This window comes from Carcharodon carcharias, chromosome 23, assembly GCF_017639515.1.
Source record: "Carcharodon carcharias isolate sCarCar2 chromosome 23, sCarCar2.pri, whole genome shotgun sequence".
Lineage (NCBI taxonomy): Eukaryota > Metazoa > Chordata > Chondrichthyes > Lamniformes > Lamnidae > Carcharodon > Carcharodon carcharias.
The window spans coordinates 5,882,365-5,903,550 of NC_054489.1; the positions used below are offsets into that span (position 1 = coordinate 5,882,365).

General features: G+C 43.2%; 1 protein-coding gene and 1 non-coding gene across 3 annotated transcripts in view; both read right to left on the reverse strand.

The window, feature by feature from the left end:
* The window catches only part of LOC121269082 (src kinase-associated phosphoprotein 1-like), a 369,549-nt gene that overhangs the window by 325,038 nt on the left and 23,325 nt on the right, over positions 1–21,186 (reverse strand). The window lies entirely within an intron of this gene.
* On the reverse strand, positions 6,231–6,393 carry LOC121269271. Its single transcript, XR_005941327.1, has one exon. It is a non-coding gene; the product is annotated as a U1 spliceosomal RNA (small nuclear RNA).

Below are 21,186 nucleotides of genomic sequence, written 5' to 3' on the forward strand. Positions count from 1 at the left end.
CTGCTTAGTCCCCAAGATCTGGAACTCATAGGGTTTTTGGCACAGAAACAGGCCATTCAGCTCCACCAGTCCAAACTCATGTTTATGCATTGCCTGAGCCTCCTGCCATCTTTCCTCATCTAAATCTATCATAACCCTCCACTCCCTCATTTGTTTATCTTGCTGTCTCTTCAATGCATCTATACTATTCGCTTCAATCACTGAGGTAATTTCCTTTCTAAATCTCTCTGCCTCTCTCCTTTTAAGATGCTCTTCAAAACCTACCTGCTTCATCAAGCTTTTGATCACCTGTCCTAATATTGTCAATGTGGCTTGATTTTAATCAGACACCTTGCTACATTAAAGATACATTTATACAATTTATAAAATAGGTTATTGTTGAAATCTCAAGAAATGCTCTTCCTTCAGAATTAAATTTAATCAAACTTATAAGTACAAAATTGAAATCTGGGATTAAATGTATATTTATTGATATGGAAAAGGGTATCTAAATATCACTACAAAGGGTGGAAAGGACTACTGTGGAAAGGGCTTTTTCCAAATTCATTTTGTATTCAGGTTATTTGCAAAAATCGCTTCCCACCCACCCCACCCCCAAATGAAATGGGCTCATTTTATTAAAGTAATTTAATAACACCAGATGTTTAATACTAGATGCAAGGGCACAAACAATAGGTTCAAAGCAATTATGGAAGAAAAGGCTACGGGTACTCTATATTAAAATGTGATAACATGAACCTCTTGGGAGTCTGGCAGAACAGCCCATTTGACATTTTAAAGTGGCAGACAGGCAGTATTTGCGTTAAGACTATTAAAATTTACCATAATCTCAAGCCAGCTGTACTGACATTATCTGAACACTTGGTATTTGACAGACAAACTTGTAATAACCTGCACCATTTTCTCTTTAGTTGATATTAAAAAGCGGATTAAACATCTGTACCAATGACAACTTGCGCTGAGTAGAAGTGGAAAGTGTCAGGATGGAAGAGGATGCGGATGTAAAAGCAGACTGACAAGAACCCATCCCTTCATGGAGCATTCGTTGTTGATATCACCCTGAAAGGCATCCCTCCAGCCACTAGTGTCTCGAGTTGTGGAATCATGCAGCACAGAAGATCATCTGCTCCATTGTGCCAGGTCTCTGAAAGAACTATCCAATTCGTCCCAGTCACCCGCTCCTTCCCCATAGCTCTGTAATTTTTTCCTTTTCAAGTGTTCATCCTGGATGCCCTTGCGCATGAATTAAAGAACATAATTGTGCAGATATTGCAAAGCAATTAGGAAGGAAAATGGTTTGCTAGCTTTTGTTAGAGATTTGAGTATAGAAGAATCTTCCTCCAATCATACAGCACATTGGTGAGGCCAAACTGGAAACTGTGGGCAGTTTTGGTGTCAGTACATAAAGGAAGGATACACTTGCCCTAGAGGAAGAGCAGCTAGAGGGAGAGTTAACTAGACTGATTTCTGGGTGAGAGAATTGTTCTATGGAGGAAAGATCAAGTAGATTATACGCTCTGGAGTCTCAAAGAATGAGGGATGGTCTAAATTAAACATGTAAATTCTTGAGCACCTTGAGCCAGTAGATGTTGGGAGGCAGTTTCTCTTCGCTAGGGAATTGAAAGCACGAGGCAGTTCAGAATAAGGGGTTGGCCATTTAGAATGGAGACGAGGAGAAATTTATTCATTGAGGGTTGTGAATCTTTGAAATTCTTTGCCCCAGACAGCTATGGATACTCAGGCATCAAGTATATTTGAGAGAGGTCGATACATTTTTGGGTACCAAGGGAATTAGGGATTATAGGGATAATATGAGAAGTGCAGTTGAGCTATAATCTTGTTGAATGGCAGAGGCCAAATGATCTTCATGGGCTCTTATGCTGTGAATGTTACAATTGTACTGCTATACTGCTATTTCAGACAGTGCATTCTAGATCATAGCAAATTGCTATTTAAAAAAAACCCTCATCTTTCCTTCTGGTTCTTTTGCCCTTCATGTGTACCCCTTAGATATCAGCCCTCCTGCTATTAAGGACAGTTCCAAATCTACCCTGTCAAAACCCCTCAAATTTAAGCATGTCTATATAAATCTCCCTATAACCTTCAGAATCTATATAGTGCAGAAGGAGGCCATTCAGCCCAGAGTCTGCACTGGCTCTTTGAAAGAGCATTCTACCTAGTCCCACCTTCCTGCCTTATCCCCATAACCTTGTACACACTTCTTTTTTAGCCATCCAATTCCCTTTTGAATACCTCAACCGAACCTGCCTCCACCACCCTTTCAGGAAGTTCATTCCAGACTCCAACCACCCTCTGGGTGAAAACATTTTTCCTCACATCACTTCTACTCTTGCCCATTAGTTTGAATCTGTGCCCTCTAGTTCTTGATGTTCTTTTGAGTGAGAACAGTTTCTCACTATTTACCCTGTCCATACCCCTCAGAATCTTGAATACCTCTATCAAGTCTCCTCTCAGCCTTCTTTACTCCAAGGAAAACAGTCCCAACCTCACCAATCTATCTTCATAGCTACAGTTCTTCATCCAGGAATCATTCTTGTGAATCTCCTCTGTATGCTCTCCAATACCTTCACATCCTTCCTCAAGTATGGCACCCAGAACTGGACACAGTACTCCAGATGAGACCTAACTAGTGTCTTATACAAGTTCAACATGACCTCCTTACTCTTGAACTCAATGCCCCTATTAATAAAGCCTAAGATATTATATGCTTTATTAACTGCTCTTTCAACATGTTCTGCCATCTTCAATGATTTATGTACATATAAACCAAGGTCCCTCTGCTCCTGCACCTCCTTTTGAGTTTTTTTCCTTTATGTTATACTCTCTCCCCATATTCTTCCTGCCAAAACAAATCACACATCTCTGCATTGAACGTCATCTGCCACTTCCCTGCCCAATCCACCAACATGCCTATGTTCTTTTTAAGTTCAAGGCTATCCCCATCACAGTTGATGGTTCCAATCTTTGTATCATCTGCAAATTTTGAAATCATGCCCTGCACACCACAGTCTAGGTCATTAATAAAACTTAGGAAGAGCAAGGGCCCCAATACTGACCCGAGAACCCCACTACAAACCTTCCTCCAATCTGAAAAGCAGCCATTTATCACTACTCTATTTCCTGTTACTCAGCTAATTTCTTGCCCAAGTGCTACACACACTTATTTCATGAGCTAGAATTTTGCTCGCAAGTCTGTTAGGTGTATCAGATTCCTTTGAAAGTCTATATACATCACAACAGCATTGCCCTCAACCTTCCTGGTTACCTCCTCAAAAAACTCCAGCAAAGTTAGTTAAACATGATTTTCCCTTAATAAATCTATGCCAGCTTTTCCCTAATTATCCTACACTTGTCCAACTGACTATTGATTTTGTTCCGAACGATAGTTTCCAGAGGTTTCCCTACTACTGAAGTCAAATTGACTGGTCTGCAGTTGCCGGCTTTATCCTTATGCTTTTGTTAAAAAAGGGGAGTGCAACAGTTGCAATTCTCCAGTCCTCTGGCACCACCCGTGTCTAAGATTATCACCAGTGCCCCTGAAATTTCCACTCACTTCCCTCAGTGCCCTTGGATGCATCTCATCTGGTCCTGGTATCTTACCTATTTTAAAGGAAAATTAGCCCAACACCTCCTCCTTCTCATTTGTAAATTCTTCAAATAAACCAATTACCTCCTCTCACCTTGGCCTAGGTAGCATCTTCTTCCTTTGTAAAGACAGATGCAAAGTACTTGTTTATTACTACTGCTCCTGCCTCCAAGTGCAAGTCCCCCCTTTTCAATCCCTAATTGGTCCTACTCTTACCATCTTTTCATTATTTATATGCTTATAGAAAACCTTGGGATTCTCTGTTATGTTCACTGCCAGTCTCCTTTCGTGCTCTCCTTGCTTTCATTAGCTTTTTTTCACCTCCCCTCTGGTCCTTCTACATTCAGCCTGATTCTCCATTGGATTTTCTACCAGACATCTGTCGTACATGCACTTCTTCCTTTTCATCTTCACCTCTATCTCTCTGGTGATCCAGGATGCTCCGGATTTATCTGGCCAACCTTTCCCCTTAAAGGGAATATACCTTGACATTGACTGCAATGCTTTTTCTTTGAAGGTGGCCTATTGTTCAGCCACCATCTTTTCTGCCAATGTGGTACACTACTTGTTACGACCTGCCAGCCAGAAAAAGCCCTTTTATGCCAACTCTGCTTCCTGTTAGCTAGCCAATCATCTACCAATGCCAATATGTTACCCCCTACACCATCAGCTTTTATTTTCTGCAATAACCTTTGGTGTTTGGATAATTGAAGTTCCCATAATTACTCTATAACAATTACACCTCTAATTTCTTTGCAAGTTTGTTTCTCTGCATCCCTTTCACTAGTTCGCTGTCTATATACTACACCAATCAATGCCATTGCGCCTTTTTCATTCCTTACCTTGAGCCAGAGAGATTCAGTTCTTGACCCCTCTGGAACATCTCTCTCTCCAATACTGTGATGCTATCTTTAATCAATACTGCTATTCCCCACCACCCCCACCCCCTTTTCTTCCTTTCCTGTCTCCTAAACACCTTGTACTAAGGAATATTTAACACCCAGGCCTGCCCTTCTTTGAGCCAGGTCTCTGTTATAACAATGTCATAATTCCATTTGTCATCCTGTGCCTGTAATTCACAAATCTTGGTAACCACACTCTGTGCATTCACATACATGTGCATTAACCCTGATTTAAGCTTTTTTACTTTAGCCCCTTACTCTGACCTCAGAATTGCTTACTGTTGCCTACTCTAAACTCTTAAGTATTCTATTTATCTTGATATATAAGTTAATACTTTTCTACTTTCCACGGCCAGCTTTTCTCCTCTCCGCCCTGAATTTCCCTTCAGGTTTCTATACCCCTTCCCATCCAGTTTAAACCTCCTCCCTCCACCCCTCGAACAACACTAGCAAACCTCCTCGCAAGGGCATTAGTCCCAGTCCTGTTAAGGTGTAACCCGTCCTTTTTGTCCAGGCCCCACCTGCCCCAGAACCAGTCCCAATGCCTTAGGAATTTAAAGCCCTCCCTCCTACTCCATTTATCCAGCCATGTACTGAACTGCTCAATCTTCCTATTCTTGTGCTCACTAACATGTGGCACTGGGAGTAATCCGGAGATTACTGCTTGAGGTCCTGCTTTTTAATTTCCTTTCCAGCTCCCTGAAATTTGCTTTTAGGGCCTCATCCCTTTTCCTACCTATGTCATCAGTCTCAATGTGGACCATGAACTCTGGCTGCTCACTCTCCCCCAAAGATTATCCTGTAACCACTGACATCCTTGACCCTGGCACCAGGGAGGTGACGTACCATCCTCAAGTCACATCTTCGGCCACAGAAAGGCCTGTCTGCTCCTCTATGGAATCCCCCACCATCATAAAACTTCCACTCTACCTCCTCCCCCCTTCTTGTGCAGCTGAGGTGTCCATGGTGCCATGAACTTGGTTTCTCAGAGGACTGTAGCAAGAGCCATCTCGCTCACCAATGTCCAAAATGGAAAATCTTCTGCTCAGAACAATCCCAGCTTGGGAATTCTCTCATAACCAAAGTCCCTCATCCCTGTTTTATCCCAGCAGACTGCACCTGCAGCTTCCTGCTCTGTATGGCTTGGTACACAGCACAGAAACAAAGCACCCCATTCGCACAGTTACAGACTCCCTCCCACTCAGATGGATTTCAATGAAATAACAAGGGGCATGAGTCTGGCACATTGTTCAATACATCAACCTGCACTACCCCCAAAATGAAAACAGTGAATCAAAAGGCTCAGACTCTGAACTGATCAGTTTCAGCTGCAAACTCACTAAGATAGTTAACTGATGACCAAGCACAACGACAATATCTAGAACTCCAGGTCAACGTTAACGAGATACCAATGAAAATAATTTGTAACTCTTTCGAGTACAAACGGCTTGGCCTAAAAGCCAAGTGGTTATGGTACTGGGTTTGTAATCCTAAGATCAAGAGTTCAAATCTCACAATGGCAAAATTATGAAACAATATAACTTCATCTGAAAAAACAGATGGAAACGTGTTTGTACTTGAAAGAGTTACAAACACGTTTCCATCTGTTCCTATTCAGATGAAGTTACATTGTTTCATAGTTTGCCATTGAGATTTGAACTCTTGATCTTGGGGTTACAAACCCAGTACCATAACCACTTGGTTATTTAGGCCAAGCCCTTTCGGGGAGAGCGCGAACGCAGTCCCCACTACCACAAATTTTGCAGTCGAGTATCCCGCATTTGGGGACATCACAGGCGTCAGCACACCCGAAGTGCAATGGGCTAGCCTCGTCCTAGGAGAACCACCTTCCTGATCATGGTCTCTCCCCTGCCAGGTATAATTTGTATCTTAACTCCACAAAATTGACATCAAATAAGCATTTGATTCCCCCAATGTCAATCACATTCAAGAGCGGGCATGGTGGGGGCGTTTGAAATTGGTTCAGTTTAGGGTGCAACAACTTTTTATTCTTTCACGGGATCTGGGCATCAATGGCAAGGCCAGCATTTGTTGCCCATCCCGAATTGCCCTTAAATGGTCATTTCAGAGGGCAATTAAGAGAGTCAACCACATTGCTGTCTGGAGTCACACACTGGGACACGCAATGTCCATAAAAGGACATTAGCAACCAGGTGGGTCTTTACAACAATTGATGATAGTTTCACTGAGACTAATTTTATATTCCAGATTTATTAACTGAATTCAAATGTCACCAGCTGCCATGGTGGGATTCGAACCCATGTCCCCAGACCATTAGCCTGGGTCTCTGGATTACTAGTCTAGTGACATTACCACTATGCCACCATCTCCCCTCAACTTGCATTTATGTAACACACATGTTGTAAAATGTCCCAAGGTGCTCCACAAAAGCATTATCACAACATTTGGCAGCCACAAGGAGAAATTAGGACAGGTGACCAAAGCTTGTTCAAGGAGGTAGCTTTTAAAAAAGGAGATTGTTTGGGGGGGTGGGGGGGAGGTTTCCAGAGTGTAAGGCCCAGGGGTTGAAGTCATGTCCAATGATATGGCGATGAAACTTACAAATGCACTAGCGGCTAAAATTGGAGCAGAGAGATCGTGGGTGGAGGAGGAGATGATGGGGAGAGGCAGGGCAACAGAAGAGTTTGAAAACAGATAGGAATTTAATTGACTAGAGCCAATTGCAGGCCAGTGAGCACAGGTGACACATTAACAGGACTTGATGTAGGATAATTTGAGAACTGCAGAGATGATTCCCAATATTCTAAACCAGCAGGCATCTCTGCTCAAAATTACTCAAAAGCTTTCGCTCAAGAAAGGTTCACAACCTCAACTTTCTTCAGATCACTGCAGTCAAGGCTGGAACTGACAAGAGAACTATGACAATCAATTGTTCTTAGCTCGTAGGCAATAGTTCCCATAACAGTTCTTGGAGAGTTATATTTAGCCCTTTGTCAAACAAAGCTTCTTCATATTCCCAGCACTGTTCTTGTTCTTTACTCTTAGCTCCCAGCTGAGGAAACCTGTGAACTCAGTTCAGCAAGAAGTCCCAAATCCAAAGGCTCATTTAGTCTCTATGACCATTAATAACTGAAGCCTTAGTGGAGCCCAATATCACCAAAGATAAAATATCACTGGCCCCATTCCCTCTTAATCTTTTTGTTCTGCACACTTTTTTTTTTGCACTGTATGGTACATTCCAGATTGCTGTGCAATCACACAGCTTAAGAGGGAATACTAGTGACTGGCTGGGAATTTTTTTGAAGTTTATTACAAGACATGGGCCTCACTGGCAAGGCAAGTATTTATTGCCCATTACTAATTACTCTCGAGAAGGTGATGGTGAGCTGCCTTCTTGAATACAACTGAGTAGCGTACAAGGCTATTTCAGTGGGCCTGGAGGCCCCATTTAGACCAGGCAGGTTGAGGATCGCTAATTCTCCTCCCTAGAAGAAGGTTGTGAACCAGATGGATTTAAGTGATCCAGTCATTTTGTGATCACCATTACTGACACCAGCTTTATTTAATTAAACTTAAATTTGCCCAGCTGCTGCAGTGGGATTTGAATGTTTCTGGACCATTAGTTCTGTTCTCAAATTACTGCTCCAGCAACAATCATTTTGTTACCATATTCCTTGTAATAGTATAGTTTCCAGTCAGAAAGAGGGCATGGCTGACCTCAACTATTCCCATGTGCCATTCACATCAGGACAAGGGTTTTCAAATTGGTCTGGACCCTATTTGAATCAATCAACACTAGTAAAATTACCTGGTCATTATCACATTGCTATTTGTGAGAGCTTGCTGTGCCTAAATTGTTGTAATGTAGACAAAGGACAGCCAGTGACCACATCAAGAGTATTTCACTGGCTAAGAGCTTGAGGACATCCAGAGGTTGTGAAAAAGGTGTTATGTAAATGCAAGTGCTTCATTGCTAATTAGGTACTTCTGAAATGTAAAAAACACTCACTGTTGTAACATAGAAAATGTGAAAGCCAATATGCACACAGCAAGTTCTCACAGGCAACTAATAATGACTAGATAAATCAGAGGTGATGATTAAAGAATAAAAATATTGGTCAGGACACATGGAGAACATAGGATCGAGACCAGAGAAAGCAGATGAAGCTTCAGTTTAACGTCTCAGCCAAAAGGCAACACCTCCATCAGAGCAGCACTTCATTAGAGTATCAGGCCGGCTTTTCTGGTCATGTCTTAAGTGAGAATTAAACCCATGACCTTCTGACCTTCAGTGCCACCCACTGAACCATGGCTAGGACAGAATTAGAAAGTCTGAGAGAGGGCAAGAGCTTGCCAATGGGGAGAAGGACTGCCAAGATAAAAGTAGACTGTAAATGTATATTTTCCTTCAAAAAAGTTTTTCACTCAGCTTCCTAATCTTATCGTCACTGGACAGAGGCACCAATTTAAAATCTCTCTCAAAGTATTAAGAGCAGAGTATACAAACATTTCAACACAGGAGGCCATTCAGCCCATCATTTCTACACCAGCACTCAGAATGAGCAATGCACAGTGCCAGTGCTATTCCCCCACTTCCCCCCCATAACCCTGCACATTCTTCCTTTACAGACAATATAGTCCAATTTCCCCTTTCATGCCTTGATTGATCCTGCCTCAGCTCCACACTTTGGGCAGTGAATACCAAGGTGAAACCTTTTTTCTCTGGACCAGTCCCTATGCAACTGCATTATAAATAATTTTTAGTTGCAAGTTAGATTGCTCCAGATAGAAGCAGAGGAGTTTAATGTTTTGAAGCTTAGAGGGTTAAATGCCATCCACATTTGGATACTTGACCTATTTAAGAGTGATATTATTAGAGGCATTCAAAGACAAATGAGGGCAATGCTGTGAAGGCAAACATTCTCAGCAGCAGTTTAACAGGGAGTCTCCATGGGCCTCTGCCAAACCTACTGGGAGGGATCCAAACTTTTATTACAGAAATATATTATCTACTAAAAACACATCTCTGTTACTGCACTGGCCAGATAACAAATAAGATCACTCTGGTTTGCAAATACTATTATTCTTTAATATCCTGCGATCATAATGCATTTTCTTTGCAACATTACTGGCTCCAAGCCAGGCAAGCTATTCCATACAAATTTCTAATCGTCAGTTCAGTCCTCATTTGTCTTGCATCTTTGCCTGATACTTTTGCCCTTCAGATGAGGGTGAGATTTGTTGCACAGTTGGATGTCTGAAAACCTACTTGGTGCATTTTTAACCAAGATTTCAAAGACAATAATTGCAAAGTTATGCAGTAGAGGAATCTCAGATGAATATTTTTTCTATTGCAGTTGGGACCTAGCAACTCAGTCACAACCAATGTTGAAGTTCAAGATCCTCAAGCTGAAGAGAAGAGTTTTAAGTTCAGCATCTTGGGAAGTTCATAGCTACAGTAAAAACTCCATGAAGGAGGTCTGGTGTTGCAGTGGGTAGTGTCTCTGCTTCTGAGCCAGTAGCTCCAGGTTCAAGTCTCACTCCAGGACTCAAATGGCCAAGGAAGGTGCACTCACAAGGCCAGTATCAAGTTGCAAATCATTCCACAATACATCAATGAAAATGGTGAGGGAAGGAGAGATTCCTGGTCAGCCATTTGACAGAACCCCAACCATCATTATTCATAGCTCCAGGCTACAACAGGAATATATAAAAAAGTGTATGTTGCTACAGACCTAGGGGTCCAGTTGGCTGGATGGTAGGTGTGGATCAGATTGGTCCAACAGCACAGGGGTCAATCCCTGTTCGGGCTGGGGCAGATTTAAGAGCTACCTCCTTGTCCATGGTGGAGGTTGTGGCACTGTTGGTCAGACCTGCCTTTGGCTCAGAGAACTGAAGGAAGACAAATGTTGTTGCAAGTTTGATTCTAGAAGGCTGCCAGACATTGTCACTGAATAATGATGGAGTCAGGCTAAAGTGGGAAATTAATGCTATACCCCTCTCACACTCAAACACCCATTAATGGTACATTCTGAACAACATGAAACAATTCACAAGAATCTAGTACTATTGGTGAGAGATTTGTCTTTTCATTGTTTGCTACTCCAAACATAAGGCCATAATCTTGGCAGACACTCCCAATGCAGTACTTGGGAAAGTGCTAAGCTGTGGGAGGCACTCTTTCTGGCAAGATATTAAACCGAAGCTCTGGCCGACGTAAAAGATCCTGTTCCATTATTCTGAAGAGCAGCAAAGTTCTTCCTGGTGCCCTGGGGAATAATCTCCCCTCAACCAACACAAACAGATCAACATAAAAGTAAAATACTGTGGATGCTGGAAATCTGAAATAAAAACAAAATGCTGGAAAAACTCAGCAGGGCTGGCAGCATCTGTGGAGAGAGAAACAGAGTTAACGTTGAGTCTGTATGACTATTCTTCAAAGCTGAGAGGGGTAGAAATGTGATGGATTTTATACTGTTTAAGGAGGGGATGGAGCAGGTGGAGCAAAATAGAAGGTCAGGGGTAGATGAGAGCTCGGAAGAGATTCAACAAAGATGTCACGGACACGACAAATGGCATGTTAATGGTGGTGTTAAAGACTAAAGAGGGTGCTGATAGTGGTACTAAGGCAAGATAGCAGAACAAGGGTCAGCACTCTGAAAGCACAGCATAGAAACAAGTGACAGATGGCCCCTGTTGGTTGGGGAAGAAAATTGAATTTAATATCAAGTCCAGAAGTCTGTAAAATGCCTAAACAGAAGATGGGATGCTGTTCCTCCAGTTTGCATTGGGCTTCATTGAGGCATTGCAGCAGGCCAAAGGTGGACATATGGGCATGAAAGCAGGATGGTGTGATGAAATGGCAAGTGACAGGAAGGCCTGGGTCATGTTTGTGGACTGAGCAAAGGTGTTCTGCAAAACGATCACCCAGTCTGCATTTAGTGTCCCCAATGTAATGGGGACTGTGTCAGGAGCAGCAAATGCAGTAGACCTAGTTTCATACCTTAAACAGATTTGGCCATCACGTTGTTATTCATTAAACCTTATTCTGCACTTGTTCTAATGTAGAGAACATGACAGCCAGTGACAACAATTCCAAAATAGCTCATTAATATCATGAAATGCATTAGGCATTAAATAATTACAAGTCATTTCTTCCCTACCAGTCTCATGAGGAGTTTGGTATAGTAAGCGGAAGTCTTGAACCAATCACTCACAGGAACTGACCCATTGGCTACAACTAACCACACAGCTCAATGTCAAGACCCTATCTTAGAAGGCCACAGAACCAACTGACTAGTGAAAATGGGAAATTCACACTAGTGCAGTAGACAGTGCTATTCTGGGCTCTGTGGTCACACTAGAGCAAGATGGAGTGTTACTCAGCACCTGCTATGTGACCAGAGAGCACTTTTAGCTGGCCTTCGATGTCAGCTTCAAAAGTAGAATCGATTCCACATTGCAGAGTGTAAATTAAAAGGAATAAAACCCATATGAAAATTATTCGATTGTCCAAACATTTAGCCAAAATAGGATAGAGGCTATCAACAGAAGCAGGACAAACATATCTGATGGGAATAAATTGGGGTGGGTTAATTATTAATGGTTCACTTGTAAATATTTAGAGAAACTTTTTGGTGTTTTACACAGAAGCTATTATAGGTCACATCAGGCTCCAGGTGCAGCTCAGAGCATGGTCACCTCAGACTATCAAAACTGTGTTTAGGAAATCAAGGGACAAAATAATTCCAACAAAAACTGGAGTACCAGTACAAGATGGGCTATCCTCAGTTTTGACCCATTAAAACTCTTCAGCATGAGTTAGCAGTATGTCAGGGTTCTGTGGCAAGGAAACAGACTAAAAACTGCACCAATCCCACATCCCTACCCCCAAAGTCTAGAATTCTTTCCAAAAATAAAGTCTCCATTATTCCTATTAGTACCATGATACCATCTTTGTTTGGGAGGGCGGGGGGGAAAAGAGTGGTAAAGAACACTGCTCAATATCAAAAGACCGGGGCCACATACACTGCCATTCTAACATTTTAATATGAATTACCTACCGCCCCCTGTTTCCACAGCATTATTCCTTCTGTATTGATGTGTACCATTCCCATTGGATCCCTTTATAAATGATCCCCAAAAAGGAGAGATAATTTTCCACTTACTTGCCCTGCTCATGTTGTGTCATGTTGAACTGTGCTAACAGCATCAAAACTAAACCATTCCATCCAATCTACTTAACTGACCTCAAAAATCACAAAATAAATTCTCTGAGCAGAATGTGACTGCCCCTAATGTCAAGGCCACACTTGATCGAGTATGGTATCAAGGAGCCCTAGCAAAACCGGAGTCAATGAGAATCGGGGGAAACTCTCCACTGGTTGGAGCCATACCTAGCATAAAGGAAGGTGGCTGTGGTTGTTGGAGGTCAATCATCTCAGTTCCAGGACATCACTACAGGAGTTCCTCAGGGTAGTATTCTAGGCCTTGCACTAGGGAGAGTGCAGAGGAGATTTACCAGGTTGTTGCCTAGGCTGGAGAGTTTTAGTTATGAGGAGAGACTGGATAGACTGGGGTTACATTCCATGGAGTAGAAGAGATTGAGGGGGGGGACATCATTGAAGTGTATAAAATTATGAGCGACATAGGGTAGACAGGAAGGAGCTTTCCCCCTTGGTGGAGGGATCAATAACCCGGGGCATAGATTTAAGGTGAGGGGCAGGAGATGTAGAGGGGATGAGGGGAAAGAATTTTTTCACCCAGAGGGTTGTGGGAATCTGGAACTCACTGCCTGAAAGGGTGGTAGAGGCAGATACCCTCATAACATTTAAATAGTATTTGGATGTGCACTTGCGATGCCATGACATACAAGGCTATGGGCCTAGTGCTGGAAAACAGGATTAGAATTGTAAGGTACTTGTTTGACCAGCGCAGAATCGATGGGCTGAAGGGCCTTTTTCTGTGCAGTAGACTATGACTCAGAGGCCAAACCAGCTTCAGCTACTTCAATGACCTTCCCTCTCCCATGTGGTCAGAAGCGGGGATGTTCGCTGATGATTGCACAATGTTCATCACCATTCATGAACTGCTTCAGTATGAGGAGTCATGTACAAAATGCAGCAAGACCTGGACAATATCCAGGTTTGGGCTGACAAGTGGCAAGTAACATTCACGCTACACAAGTGCTGGGCAATAACCATTCCCAAGAGAGAATCTAATTATTGCCCCTTGTCATTCAATGGCATTACTATCACTGAATCCCCCTCTAACAACATTCTGGGGGTTACCATTGACCAGGAACTGCACTGGACTAGCCATATAAATATGGAGGCCACAAGAGCAGGTCAGAGGCTGGGAATCCTGCAGTGAGGAGCTCTCCCCCTGACTCCCCAAAGCCTATCCACCATCTGCAAGGCCCAAGTCAGGAGTGTGATGGAATACTCTCCACTTGCCTGGATGTGTGCAGCTTAACACCATCAAGAACAAAGCAATCCGCTTGATTAATTGTGGATGGAGTGTCATTCACTTCATCACCAACACACAGTAGCAGTGTGTACCATCTACAAGATGCACTGCAGGAACTCACCAAGAATCCTTAGGCAGGACCTTCCAAACCCACAACCACTACCATCCAGAAGGACAAGTGCAACAGACACATGGTAACACCACTACCTAGAAGTCCCCCTCCAAACCACTCACCATCTATTTATCACCCATTCCTATTTGCCTTTGTTCAGAGTGCATTTAAGAGTCAGCCACATTGCTGAGAGTCTGGAGTCACATGTAGGCCAGACCAGGTAAGGGTGGCAGATTTCCTTCCCTAAAAAAAGGACATTAGTGAACCAGGTGGGTTTTTATGGCAATCGGCAAAGGTTTCAAGGTCAGGTTTTTAATTCCAGATTTTTATTGGAATTCAAATTTCACCATCTGCTGTGGGATTTGAACCGGAGTCTCTAGAGCATTACCCTGGGTCTCTGGAATACTAGTCGAGTGACAATACCACCACCTCCCTCAATATTGCTGCTCCTTCACTGTTGCTGGGTCAAAATCCTAGAACTCCCTCCTTAACAGCACTTTGGGTGTACCAACACCATATGGACTGCAGCAGTTCAAGGCAACAGCTCACAACCACCTTATGTGCAATCAGCGATGGGCAATAAATGCTGGCCTAACAGGCAACACTCACATCCCATGAACGAATGAAAAAAAAAAGCTAATAACTTATATCCTCCAAAAAAAAAAAAAATGGAAATCCTTAAAAGTCTGAAAACAGGTCTGAATGATTTAGGGATAGGTATGGATACAGCTCATCACGATCACTGCCCCAGATAGTAGTGTCAATAACTAGAATTGATTGATTGGTGAACTGCAGGTTATAAAACCACCACTCTGCAACACAGTAGATGGACCACATTTGGACATCACCTTAAACTACAACTTCTCAAAAACTTACAAGAGAAAAAAAATATTCTTCCTGGCTACTCACCTTTAACGAGAAGCCTCAAGGGCAAAGGAAATGAGAGAGGACAGCAAAAAAAGTGTACTGGTGTAAACACAGCTTTGCTAATATGCAACACCAAAATAATAGCAGGGTGGCTGGAATAAATCACTGACTATGTTCATAATCCAACAAAACATGTTTGTTCCTCAGAAACCACTAATCAAACTACTTTGTCTGTTGGCAGTTGATAAAAACATTTGTGCAGCCCATTCCATCAAATTTACAGCCATAACATAGTATCCCCATTTACAGGCCTCTGCTGACTGAACTCAACCTTTTGGCTGGGCTTTTTCTGAACTCCCCCCCACATTAGGGAACCATTTTTAAATCCATCAAGAAAAAAACAGTGGCAGAGTTTCAGTTTTCACTATTAACGAATCTGTACTGGTAGATGAGAACCTGACAATGGGGTCTTTATGGCTTAACTCCTAAAAGAACAACCAACCCCAAAGTTAAAGGGATGAGATCACTGGCAAGGCCAGCATTTGTTGCTCATTCCCAATTGCCCTTGAGGTGGTGGTAAGCTGCTTTCTGAACCTTGGCAGTCTGGGTACAGGTATGCCCAGAGCGTTGTTTGATATACTTCCAGGTCAGAATGATGTGGCCTGGAGAAAAATTTGCAGGTGGTGGTGGTGCTCCCATGCAGTTACTGCCCTCGTCCTGCTAAGTGGTAGATACACCTTCCAAAATGTGCTACTTTTTTTTCAAAGGCGACTTGGCAAGTCGTTGCAGTGCTGTGGGCCTAGATTCACAAACTAGGCCAGTTTAGGACAGCACAATTCCTTCCTTAGTGAACCTGATTTTTAAAATAATTTCATGGTCACCATTACTGAGGATTCCTGATTTAATTAACTGAAAAAAAAAAATCCCCAAGCTAGGAACTGAATCAGGGGTTTCAGATGGTCTGTGCCTAAAATTCCCAATAGTACCCAGCCAGTGAGTTACACGCTGGAGTGTGTTAGATACTGAGGATGCTATTCAAGCACATCAACAAAAGAAAGGATAAACAGGACATGGAACACAAGCACCTGGCCTATTTGTTGTAACTTATAGGTAAACAGACATTTGAAAACTCACAGGAGTCCTGCAATGCCCAAAAATCTTCAATTTAAATGCAGAAACTGCCAAATTGTCAGCATGAATTGTTAATCATCAAAAATCCATAAACTGTTAGATTCATGAGTTATGTTGTAGCATCAGTCACACAGTAAATCCAGGGAAATAGGCGCAAACTGGACTATGTTCAGTAGCTTCTGATTTATATGGCAGAGTGACCTAGTCCAGGTGCTCAAAACGAAATCAAGGCAAAACTTGAATAGTCAACAAGAAGCTACAGAAGTCTTCTATCTCCCCAAGAAGTTTTAATGATTTTGGTTCTGGACAGAAACTCCATATCCGTCTGCCCCAGCAAAAAAAGTAATGCTCACGACCCAGTTCACATGGGTTTAAAAATTGAGGAAAACAATCTATAAAATGGATTGATTTAAATTGGTCTCCAAATTAACACGAAGTCAGGCCACATCATTGCCACAGTCTAAAATCCCTTAGTCTCATTCACCCCAGTCTCGAAGCTAATACCCATTTTGAAGGTAACAATTGAGATAACTGGACAATAGAGACTTGAATTAAAGGGCATGATTCCTTTACATTTTCAAATATATTAAAGTGAATTGTTAAAAACACCCAAGTGAATTGTGTGTAGTTAGTATTGGACCCATGGGTAAAGCAGAGCTGGAAGCAGGCTGCTCATTCTCCTACTTTGACCACAGGCATAATGGCTTTCAATATCCTCTGGATGTTGGGGTTCCTCTTGCACTTGTGCAGGGGCAGACTTGGTCATCTAGGCAAGGTCAAAATCCTGGAATTCCCTCCCCAACATCACTGTGGGTGTATCTACACCACAGGGACTGCAGCGGTTCAAGGCAGCAACTCACCACCAAGGGCAATTAGGAATGGGCAACAAGTGTTTGTCTAGCCAGTGATGCCTACATCCCATGAATTATTAAAGAAAGAGGCAGCCCATAAAGCTCCGACTACTGTAGCAGCACAGGGGGTGGGGTGAGGAGGGAGAATAAAGAGGAGTGGCAAGGAATGAAAAGTTGAAGCTGAGAAGAGACCCCATTTCCAATGCCTTCTCTCAATCTTCCTTCTCATGACTCATCCACATTTCAGCAAGAGGGTCAGGAGCTAGTGAGTACTTGGCTGCACTTGGAAGACATGCTGAATGGCCAAATCAAAGCTCTATCACCCTATTGTTAGAGTTTGCAAGCCATTACTGTGGGCCAGCATGAATTCTTTGTTTGCCAGAATTGGATTCTCCATGAAGGCAGCTATTCTTTACATTGATGTCCAACTCCATGGAAAGGCCCTAGACATCATGGCACTCAAGATGTCCCTCCAAGAGTGTGCAGTGCTCTGGAAATTCAAACAGAGCCACACACACTTTCCATTGATTCGCCATGAGTTTCTTTTTCAAGAATAATCCCCACCCCAAGACTTAACATCTACATCCAGTTGGATCAGAGTTGAGGGTCCTGTGCCTATGGAGGATCAGACAACATTGAAGTCTCCAACACCTGCTCTCTCACTTGTGATCAGTGCTTCATGTGACCAACTAACTTCCTTCCTTGAAGGCTCAGGTACGTGTATCTGAGCTTGTGAAGGGGGCACATGAATCATGTGGCAGTGCTTCCTCTTGCTTCAGTGTCACATTAAGGACTTGTGGGAGATAAAGTGAAGAATTAGAACAGACATGGGAATGGTTCAAAGTTAAATTGAGAGAGCAAGGGTGCAGGACAGATCTCATGCAGCATCAAAAATTCAAATAAGATTTGAGCCACACAGAAAATGAGATTTAATATCTACATATTCTATTCACCTGTGCACTCCAAGTGCAGTTAAGTGCTCCTCTTAATTCTTTTAAAAGTGCCCCAATGGAGGTGCTCCCCATGCTTGTGACTGAAGTGGAGGCAGGCTGTTGATCATGCTGCCAGGTGGCCTGGAATGACCTGGGCAGCTGCCTCTGGCTGCTCGAGGCCCCCAGCATGCTGATGGACTCCTGCATGGGTGCAGGGGCCTCCCATCACAGCTACTTAAGGGGCTGGTGTCACTAGCAGAGGGACTGAGAAGCTGCTGTCCACATCAGAAGCACTGAGAGGAGCCCCCAGAAGTTGAGCTCAGCTGCTGCTCCTCCTTTGCATGGCACACTTGTACATCTCTACTGACCTGAGAAGGGAAGGGGCCTAGTGGAGAATCTAGGCACCTCATCCCACCACTGGTGCACTGAGCTCAGACAACATGGCATGCAGGTCTGCACAAATCTCCAGCATCCACTGAGTGTTTTCCTGGAACAGAGGTCACCACTCTCTCAATGGAGGAAGCCACGTGTGTACACTCCAGAGACAAGATAACGCCCATTGCCTGCTCCATGGTCCTAGTATGGGTGTGCAATGCCTTTGGAAGCTCTGCCAGATATTCACCTATTGTTGCAGCTCCAGCAGTTGCCATTTTGTGGATGACTCGTCAGTTGCTTGGCATGTGTGATGTACAGCTTGTGACCCTGGACCTGATCACAAGTGCATACCCACCAATGTGTGTGTATCTGCACTGGTGCAGGGTGCAAGGGAATGATGTGACACTGCATCCTGGAGGATGAGGATGGAGGCGGCCAACTGTATCTTAGTCCCTCCAGCTCTGTACCCTTCACTGTAAACCGGATCTACAGGAGAGAGCCAACATTTAATTAGAGCTTCCCCATCCTAATGTTACTTGCTGTGGAGCTCCACGTGTGTTGATGGTCACAAGCATTATGTGCTGTGCACCTGATAAACCCTCATTCACAGGGAAAGAAGGAAAAAAAAGGTGCTATCTCCCAGCTACTCACTTCTGTAATCTCAGTCCAGACTTTTAGTCAGGTGGAGCCCTCTCCTCCTCCCATCCTGGAGGAGAAGGAAATTTCACCTTGCCCTTGCAGCCAGCAGGGAGGTATTACTGAACCATGGGGACAACTGAGGACTTCCTTCTGCCATTCTTGGTGCAGCCTTCCAGTCAGGTCCTTGGTTAGAGGTTACAGTCAAGTGAGGGATTCCTCAACAAGTAGATGGCAGTGAATGCAGGGCTGCATCTGTTTTAAACATGGCGCCAGCCCCTGTAGCAATGTCTGCTGATGCCAACTTAAGCTGCCTGGCTACATTCCTTTGAACCTCAGCAGGATGGCTCCAATGCCTTGAGTTAATTGGCCAGCCACTAAACCAAATAGAAACAGCTGCTATTTCTGGTGCCACCACTGAAACCTGCATCTTTGCCACTAAACCCATTGTAGTTTCCCTGACAACACAACTTCACAATAAGGGTTAGACCTTTACAACTAAGAAAGGGAGAAATTTCTTTAAGTCACTCAGACGATAATGAATATTTAGAATTCTGTACCCCAGAGGGTGGTGGATGCTCCACTGCAGAATATATTCAAGGTGTGAGATGGCACCAAGATGAGGCCATGTGCCCGTATTGGCTGCTCAGACAGGCAAGGTGAGCTGGAGACAGGAATGAGTGGGACTGCAAGATGGGCTGGTCTGAGGGGGGAGTGTTGGCATCCCACAGTTCCAGTGCCACTTATTCACCTGACCTCAAACTCAATGAACTGCCTGCAGCAGCGAATTCGGCTACATGGTTGCTCACCATGTCAGCACTTTCAACCACACCCATTTGGTTTGTGGAATTGGTTTCTTCCTCCCATGTGCACACATGACCTCCAAGGAAGCAGAATCTGGTTTCGCCAGTGGATGGATGGTGGACAGCATCCCACTGTGCACTTATCCTTCTGGTAATCAGAGTGAAGAGCTACAATGGAGTCATTTAAACCCTGTGAGTTCCTTTTAAGGATCCTTCACATGACAGGTGAGCATCATGTCCACATCTTTGTTCAGGAAACCCAGAAGCAGCATGCTTATACATGGCTGGGTTCAAGTTTAAGGTCTGCTCCATCATTACTGGGCTCCCTGACTACTGGTCAGTCCAAGTCCTAGCAGGAGAATTTGGCCTCATAACACATTTCATGGGTGAACTTTGAAATATGAAAGCTAACTGGACAAGAAAAGCCTCTGAACTGCCCCCATATAAAAGGCCCCTTTCTATTAAAGGCAGAAGGAAGTTTCATTTTAGGGACATGGTGTATCATTTATTGCCAATCCATAATTACCTGAAGCGCATCAGGGGTTCACTATTGGAGTCACATGGCAGCCAGGCTGAGTGTCAGGTTCCCTTCCCTGAAGGGCATTAAGTGAGCCCATTAGGTTTTTATGGTGTCCAATAGCATTCATGGTCAGTTCCACAAATTAACGGATTTATTAAATTCAATTTCACAACCTCCCATTGAGAGATTTAAACTTACAACCTTTGGGCTATTTGTTTAGTACAAGAGCCATTAGGCTACCATGCCTTTTTTTAAGTAAACCATTCATCATTAAGCCATAATCCCCTTTAAAAAAGTTTAAAACATGCTGAATGAAAAAAACATGTTGAATGAAAAAAAAAGCTTAAGTGTGTTGAATTAGTCTGAGTGCTGGCATAACTCAGTTGTACATTGTCCAAAAATCACAGCAAATTCAAGGCAGGGGAAAAAAAAAAAGGACCAATTATCGTTCAATTACTTGACCTTCCTGGCAAGACTGCTGTGACCTGAAATTAGAATCATATTTCAAAACTTGAACAAAATTGTGTATCAAATGTCAGCTTAATAGGTTTGAATTTTGTGGACAGGAATTTCATCCTGAGCACCACTGCCAAACCATGTGATAATAATTTAAGAAAAGTAGTTACTGTATGAAGCAAGGGAAATGTTGGATCTTGGGCAGTTTTTCCCTTTAACACCCCCCACAAAAAATAAGTCTACCATGTGCAATTTGTTTTGCACAGCAGGCTTCAGAGTTTATAGGCCAGCATGTGTTTTCAAACAAGTGAAGCGTGGGCCTCAAAATTCAATAACCTGTCATGGGAGGGGTATGTGGGGAGTGTAATTTGTGGAACACCACCAAAATACTTACCTTTAACAAAACTACAGCAGCAGACACCAGGACATCCAAATTTTAGGATGACTGTTAAGCCAATTTAAAGATCAAGTGGATTGCATTCACCAACATGGGCAATTCAAGAATGGAGAACATGGGCAATTGGTGCAAAATAATAAGTTCAAT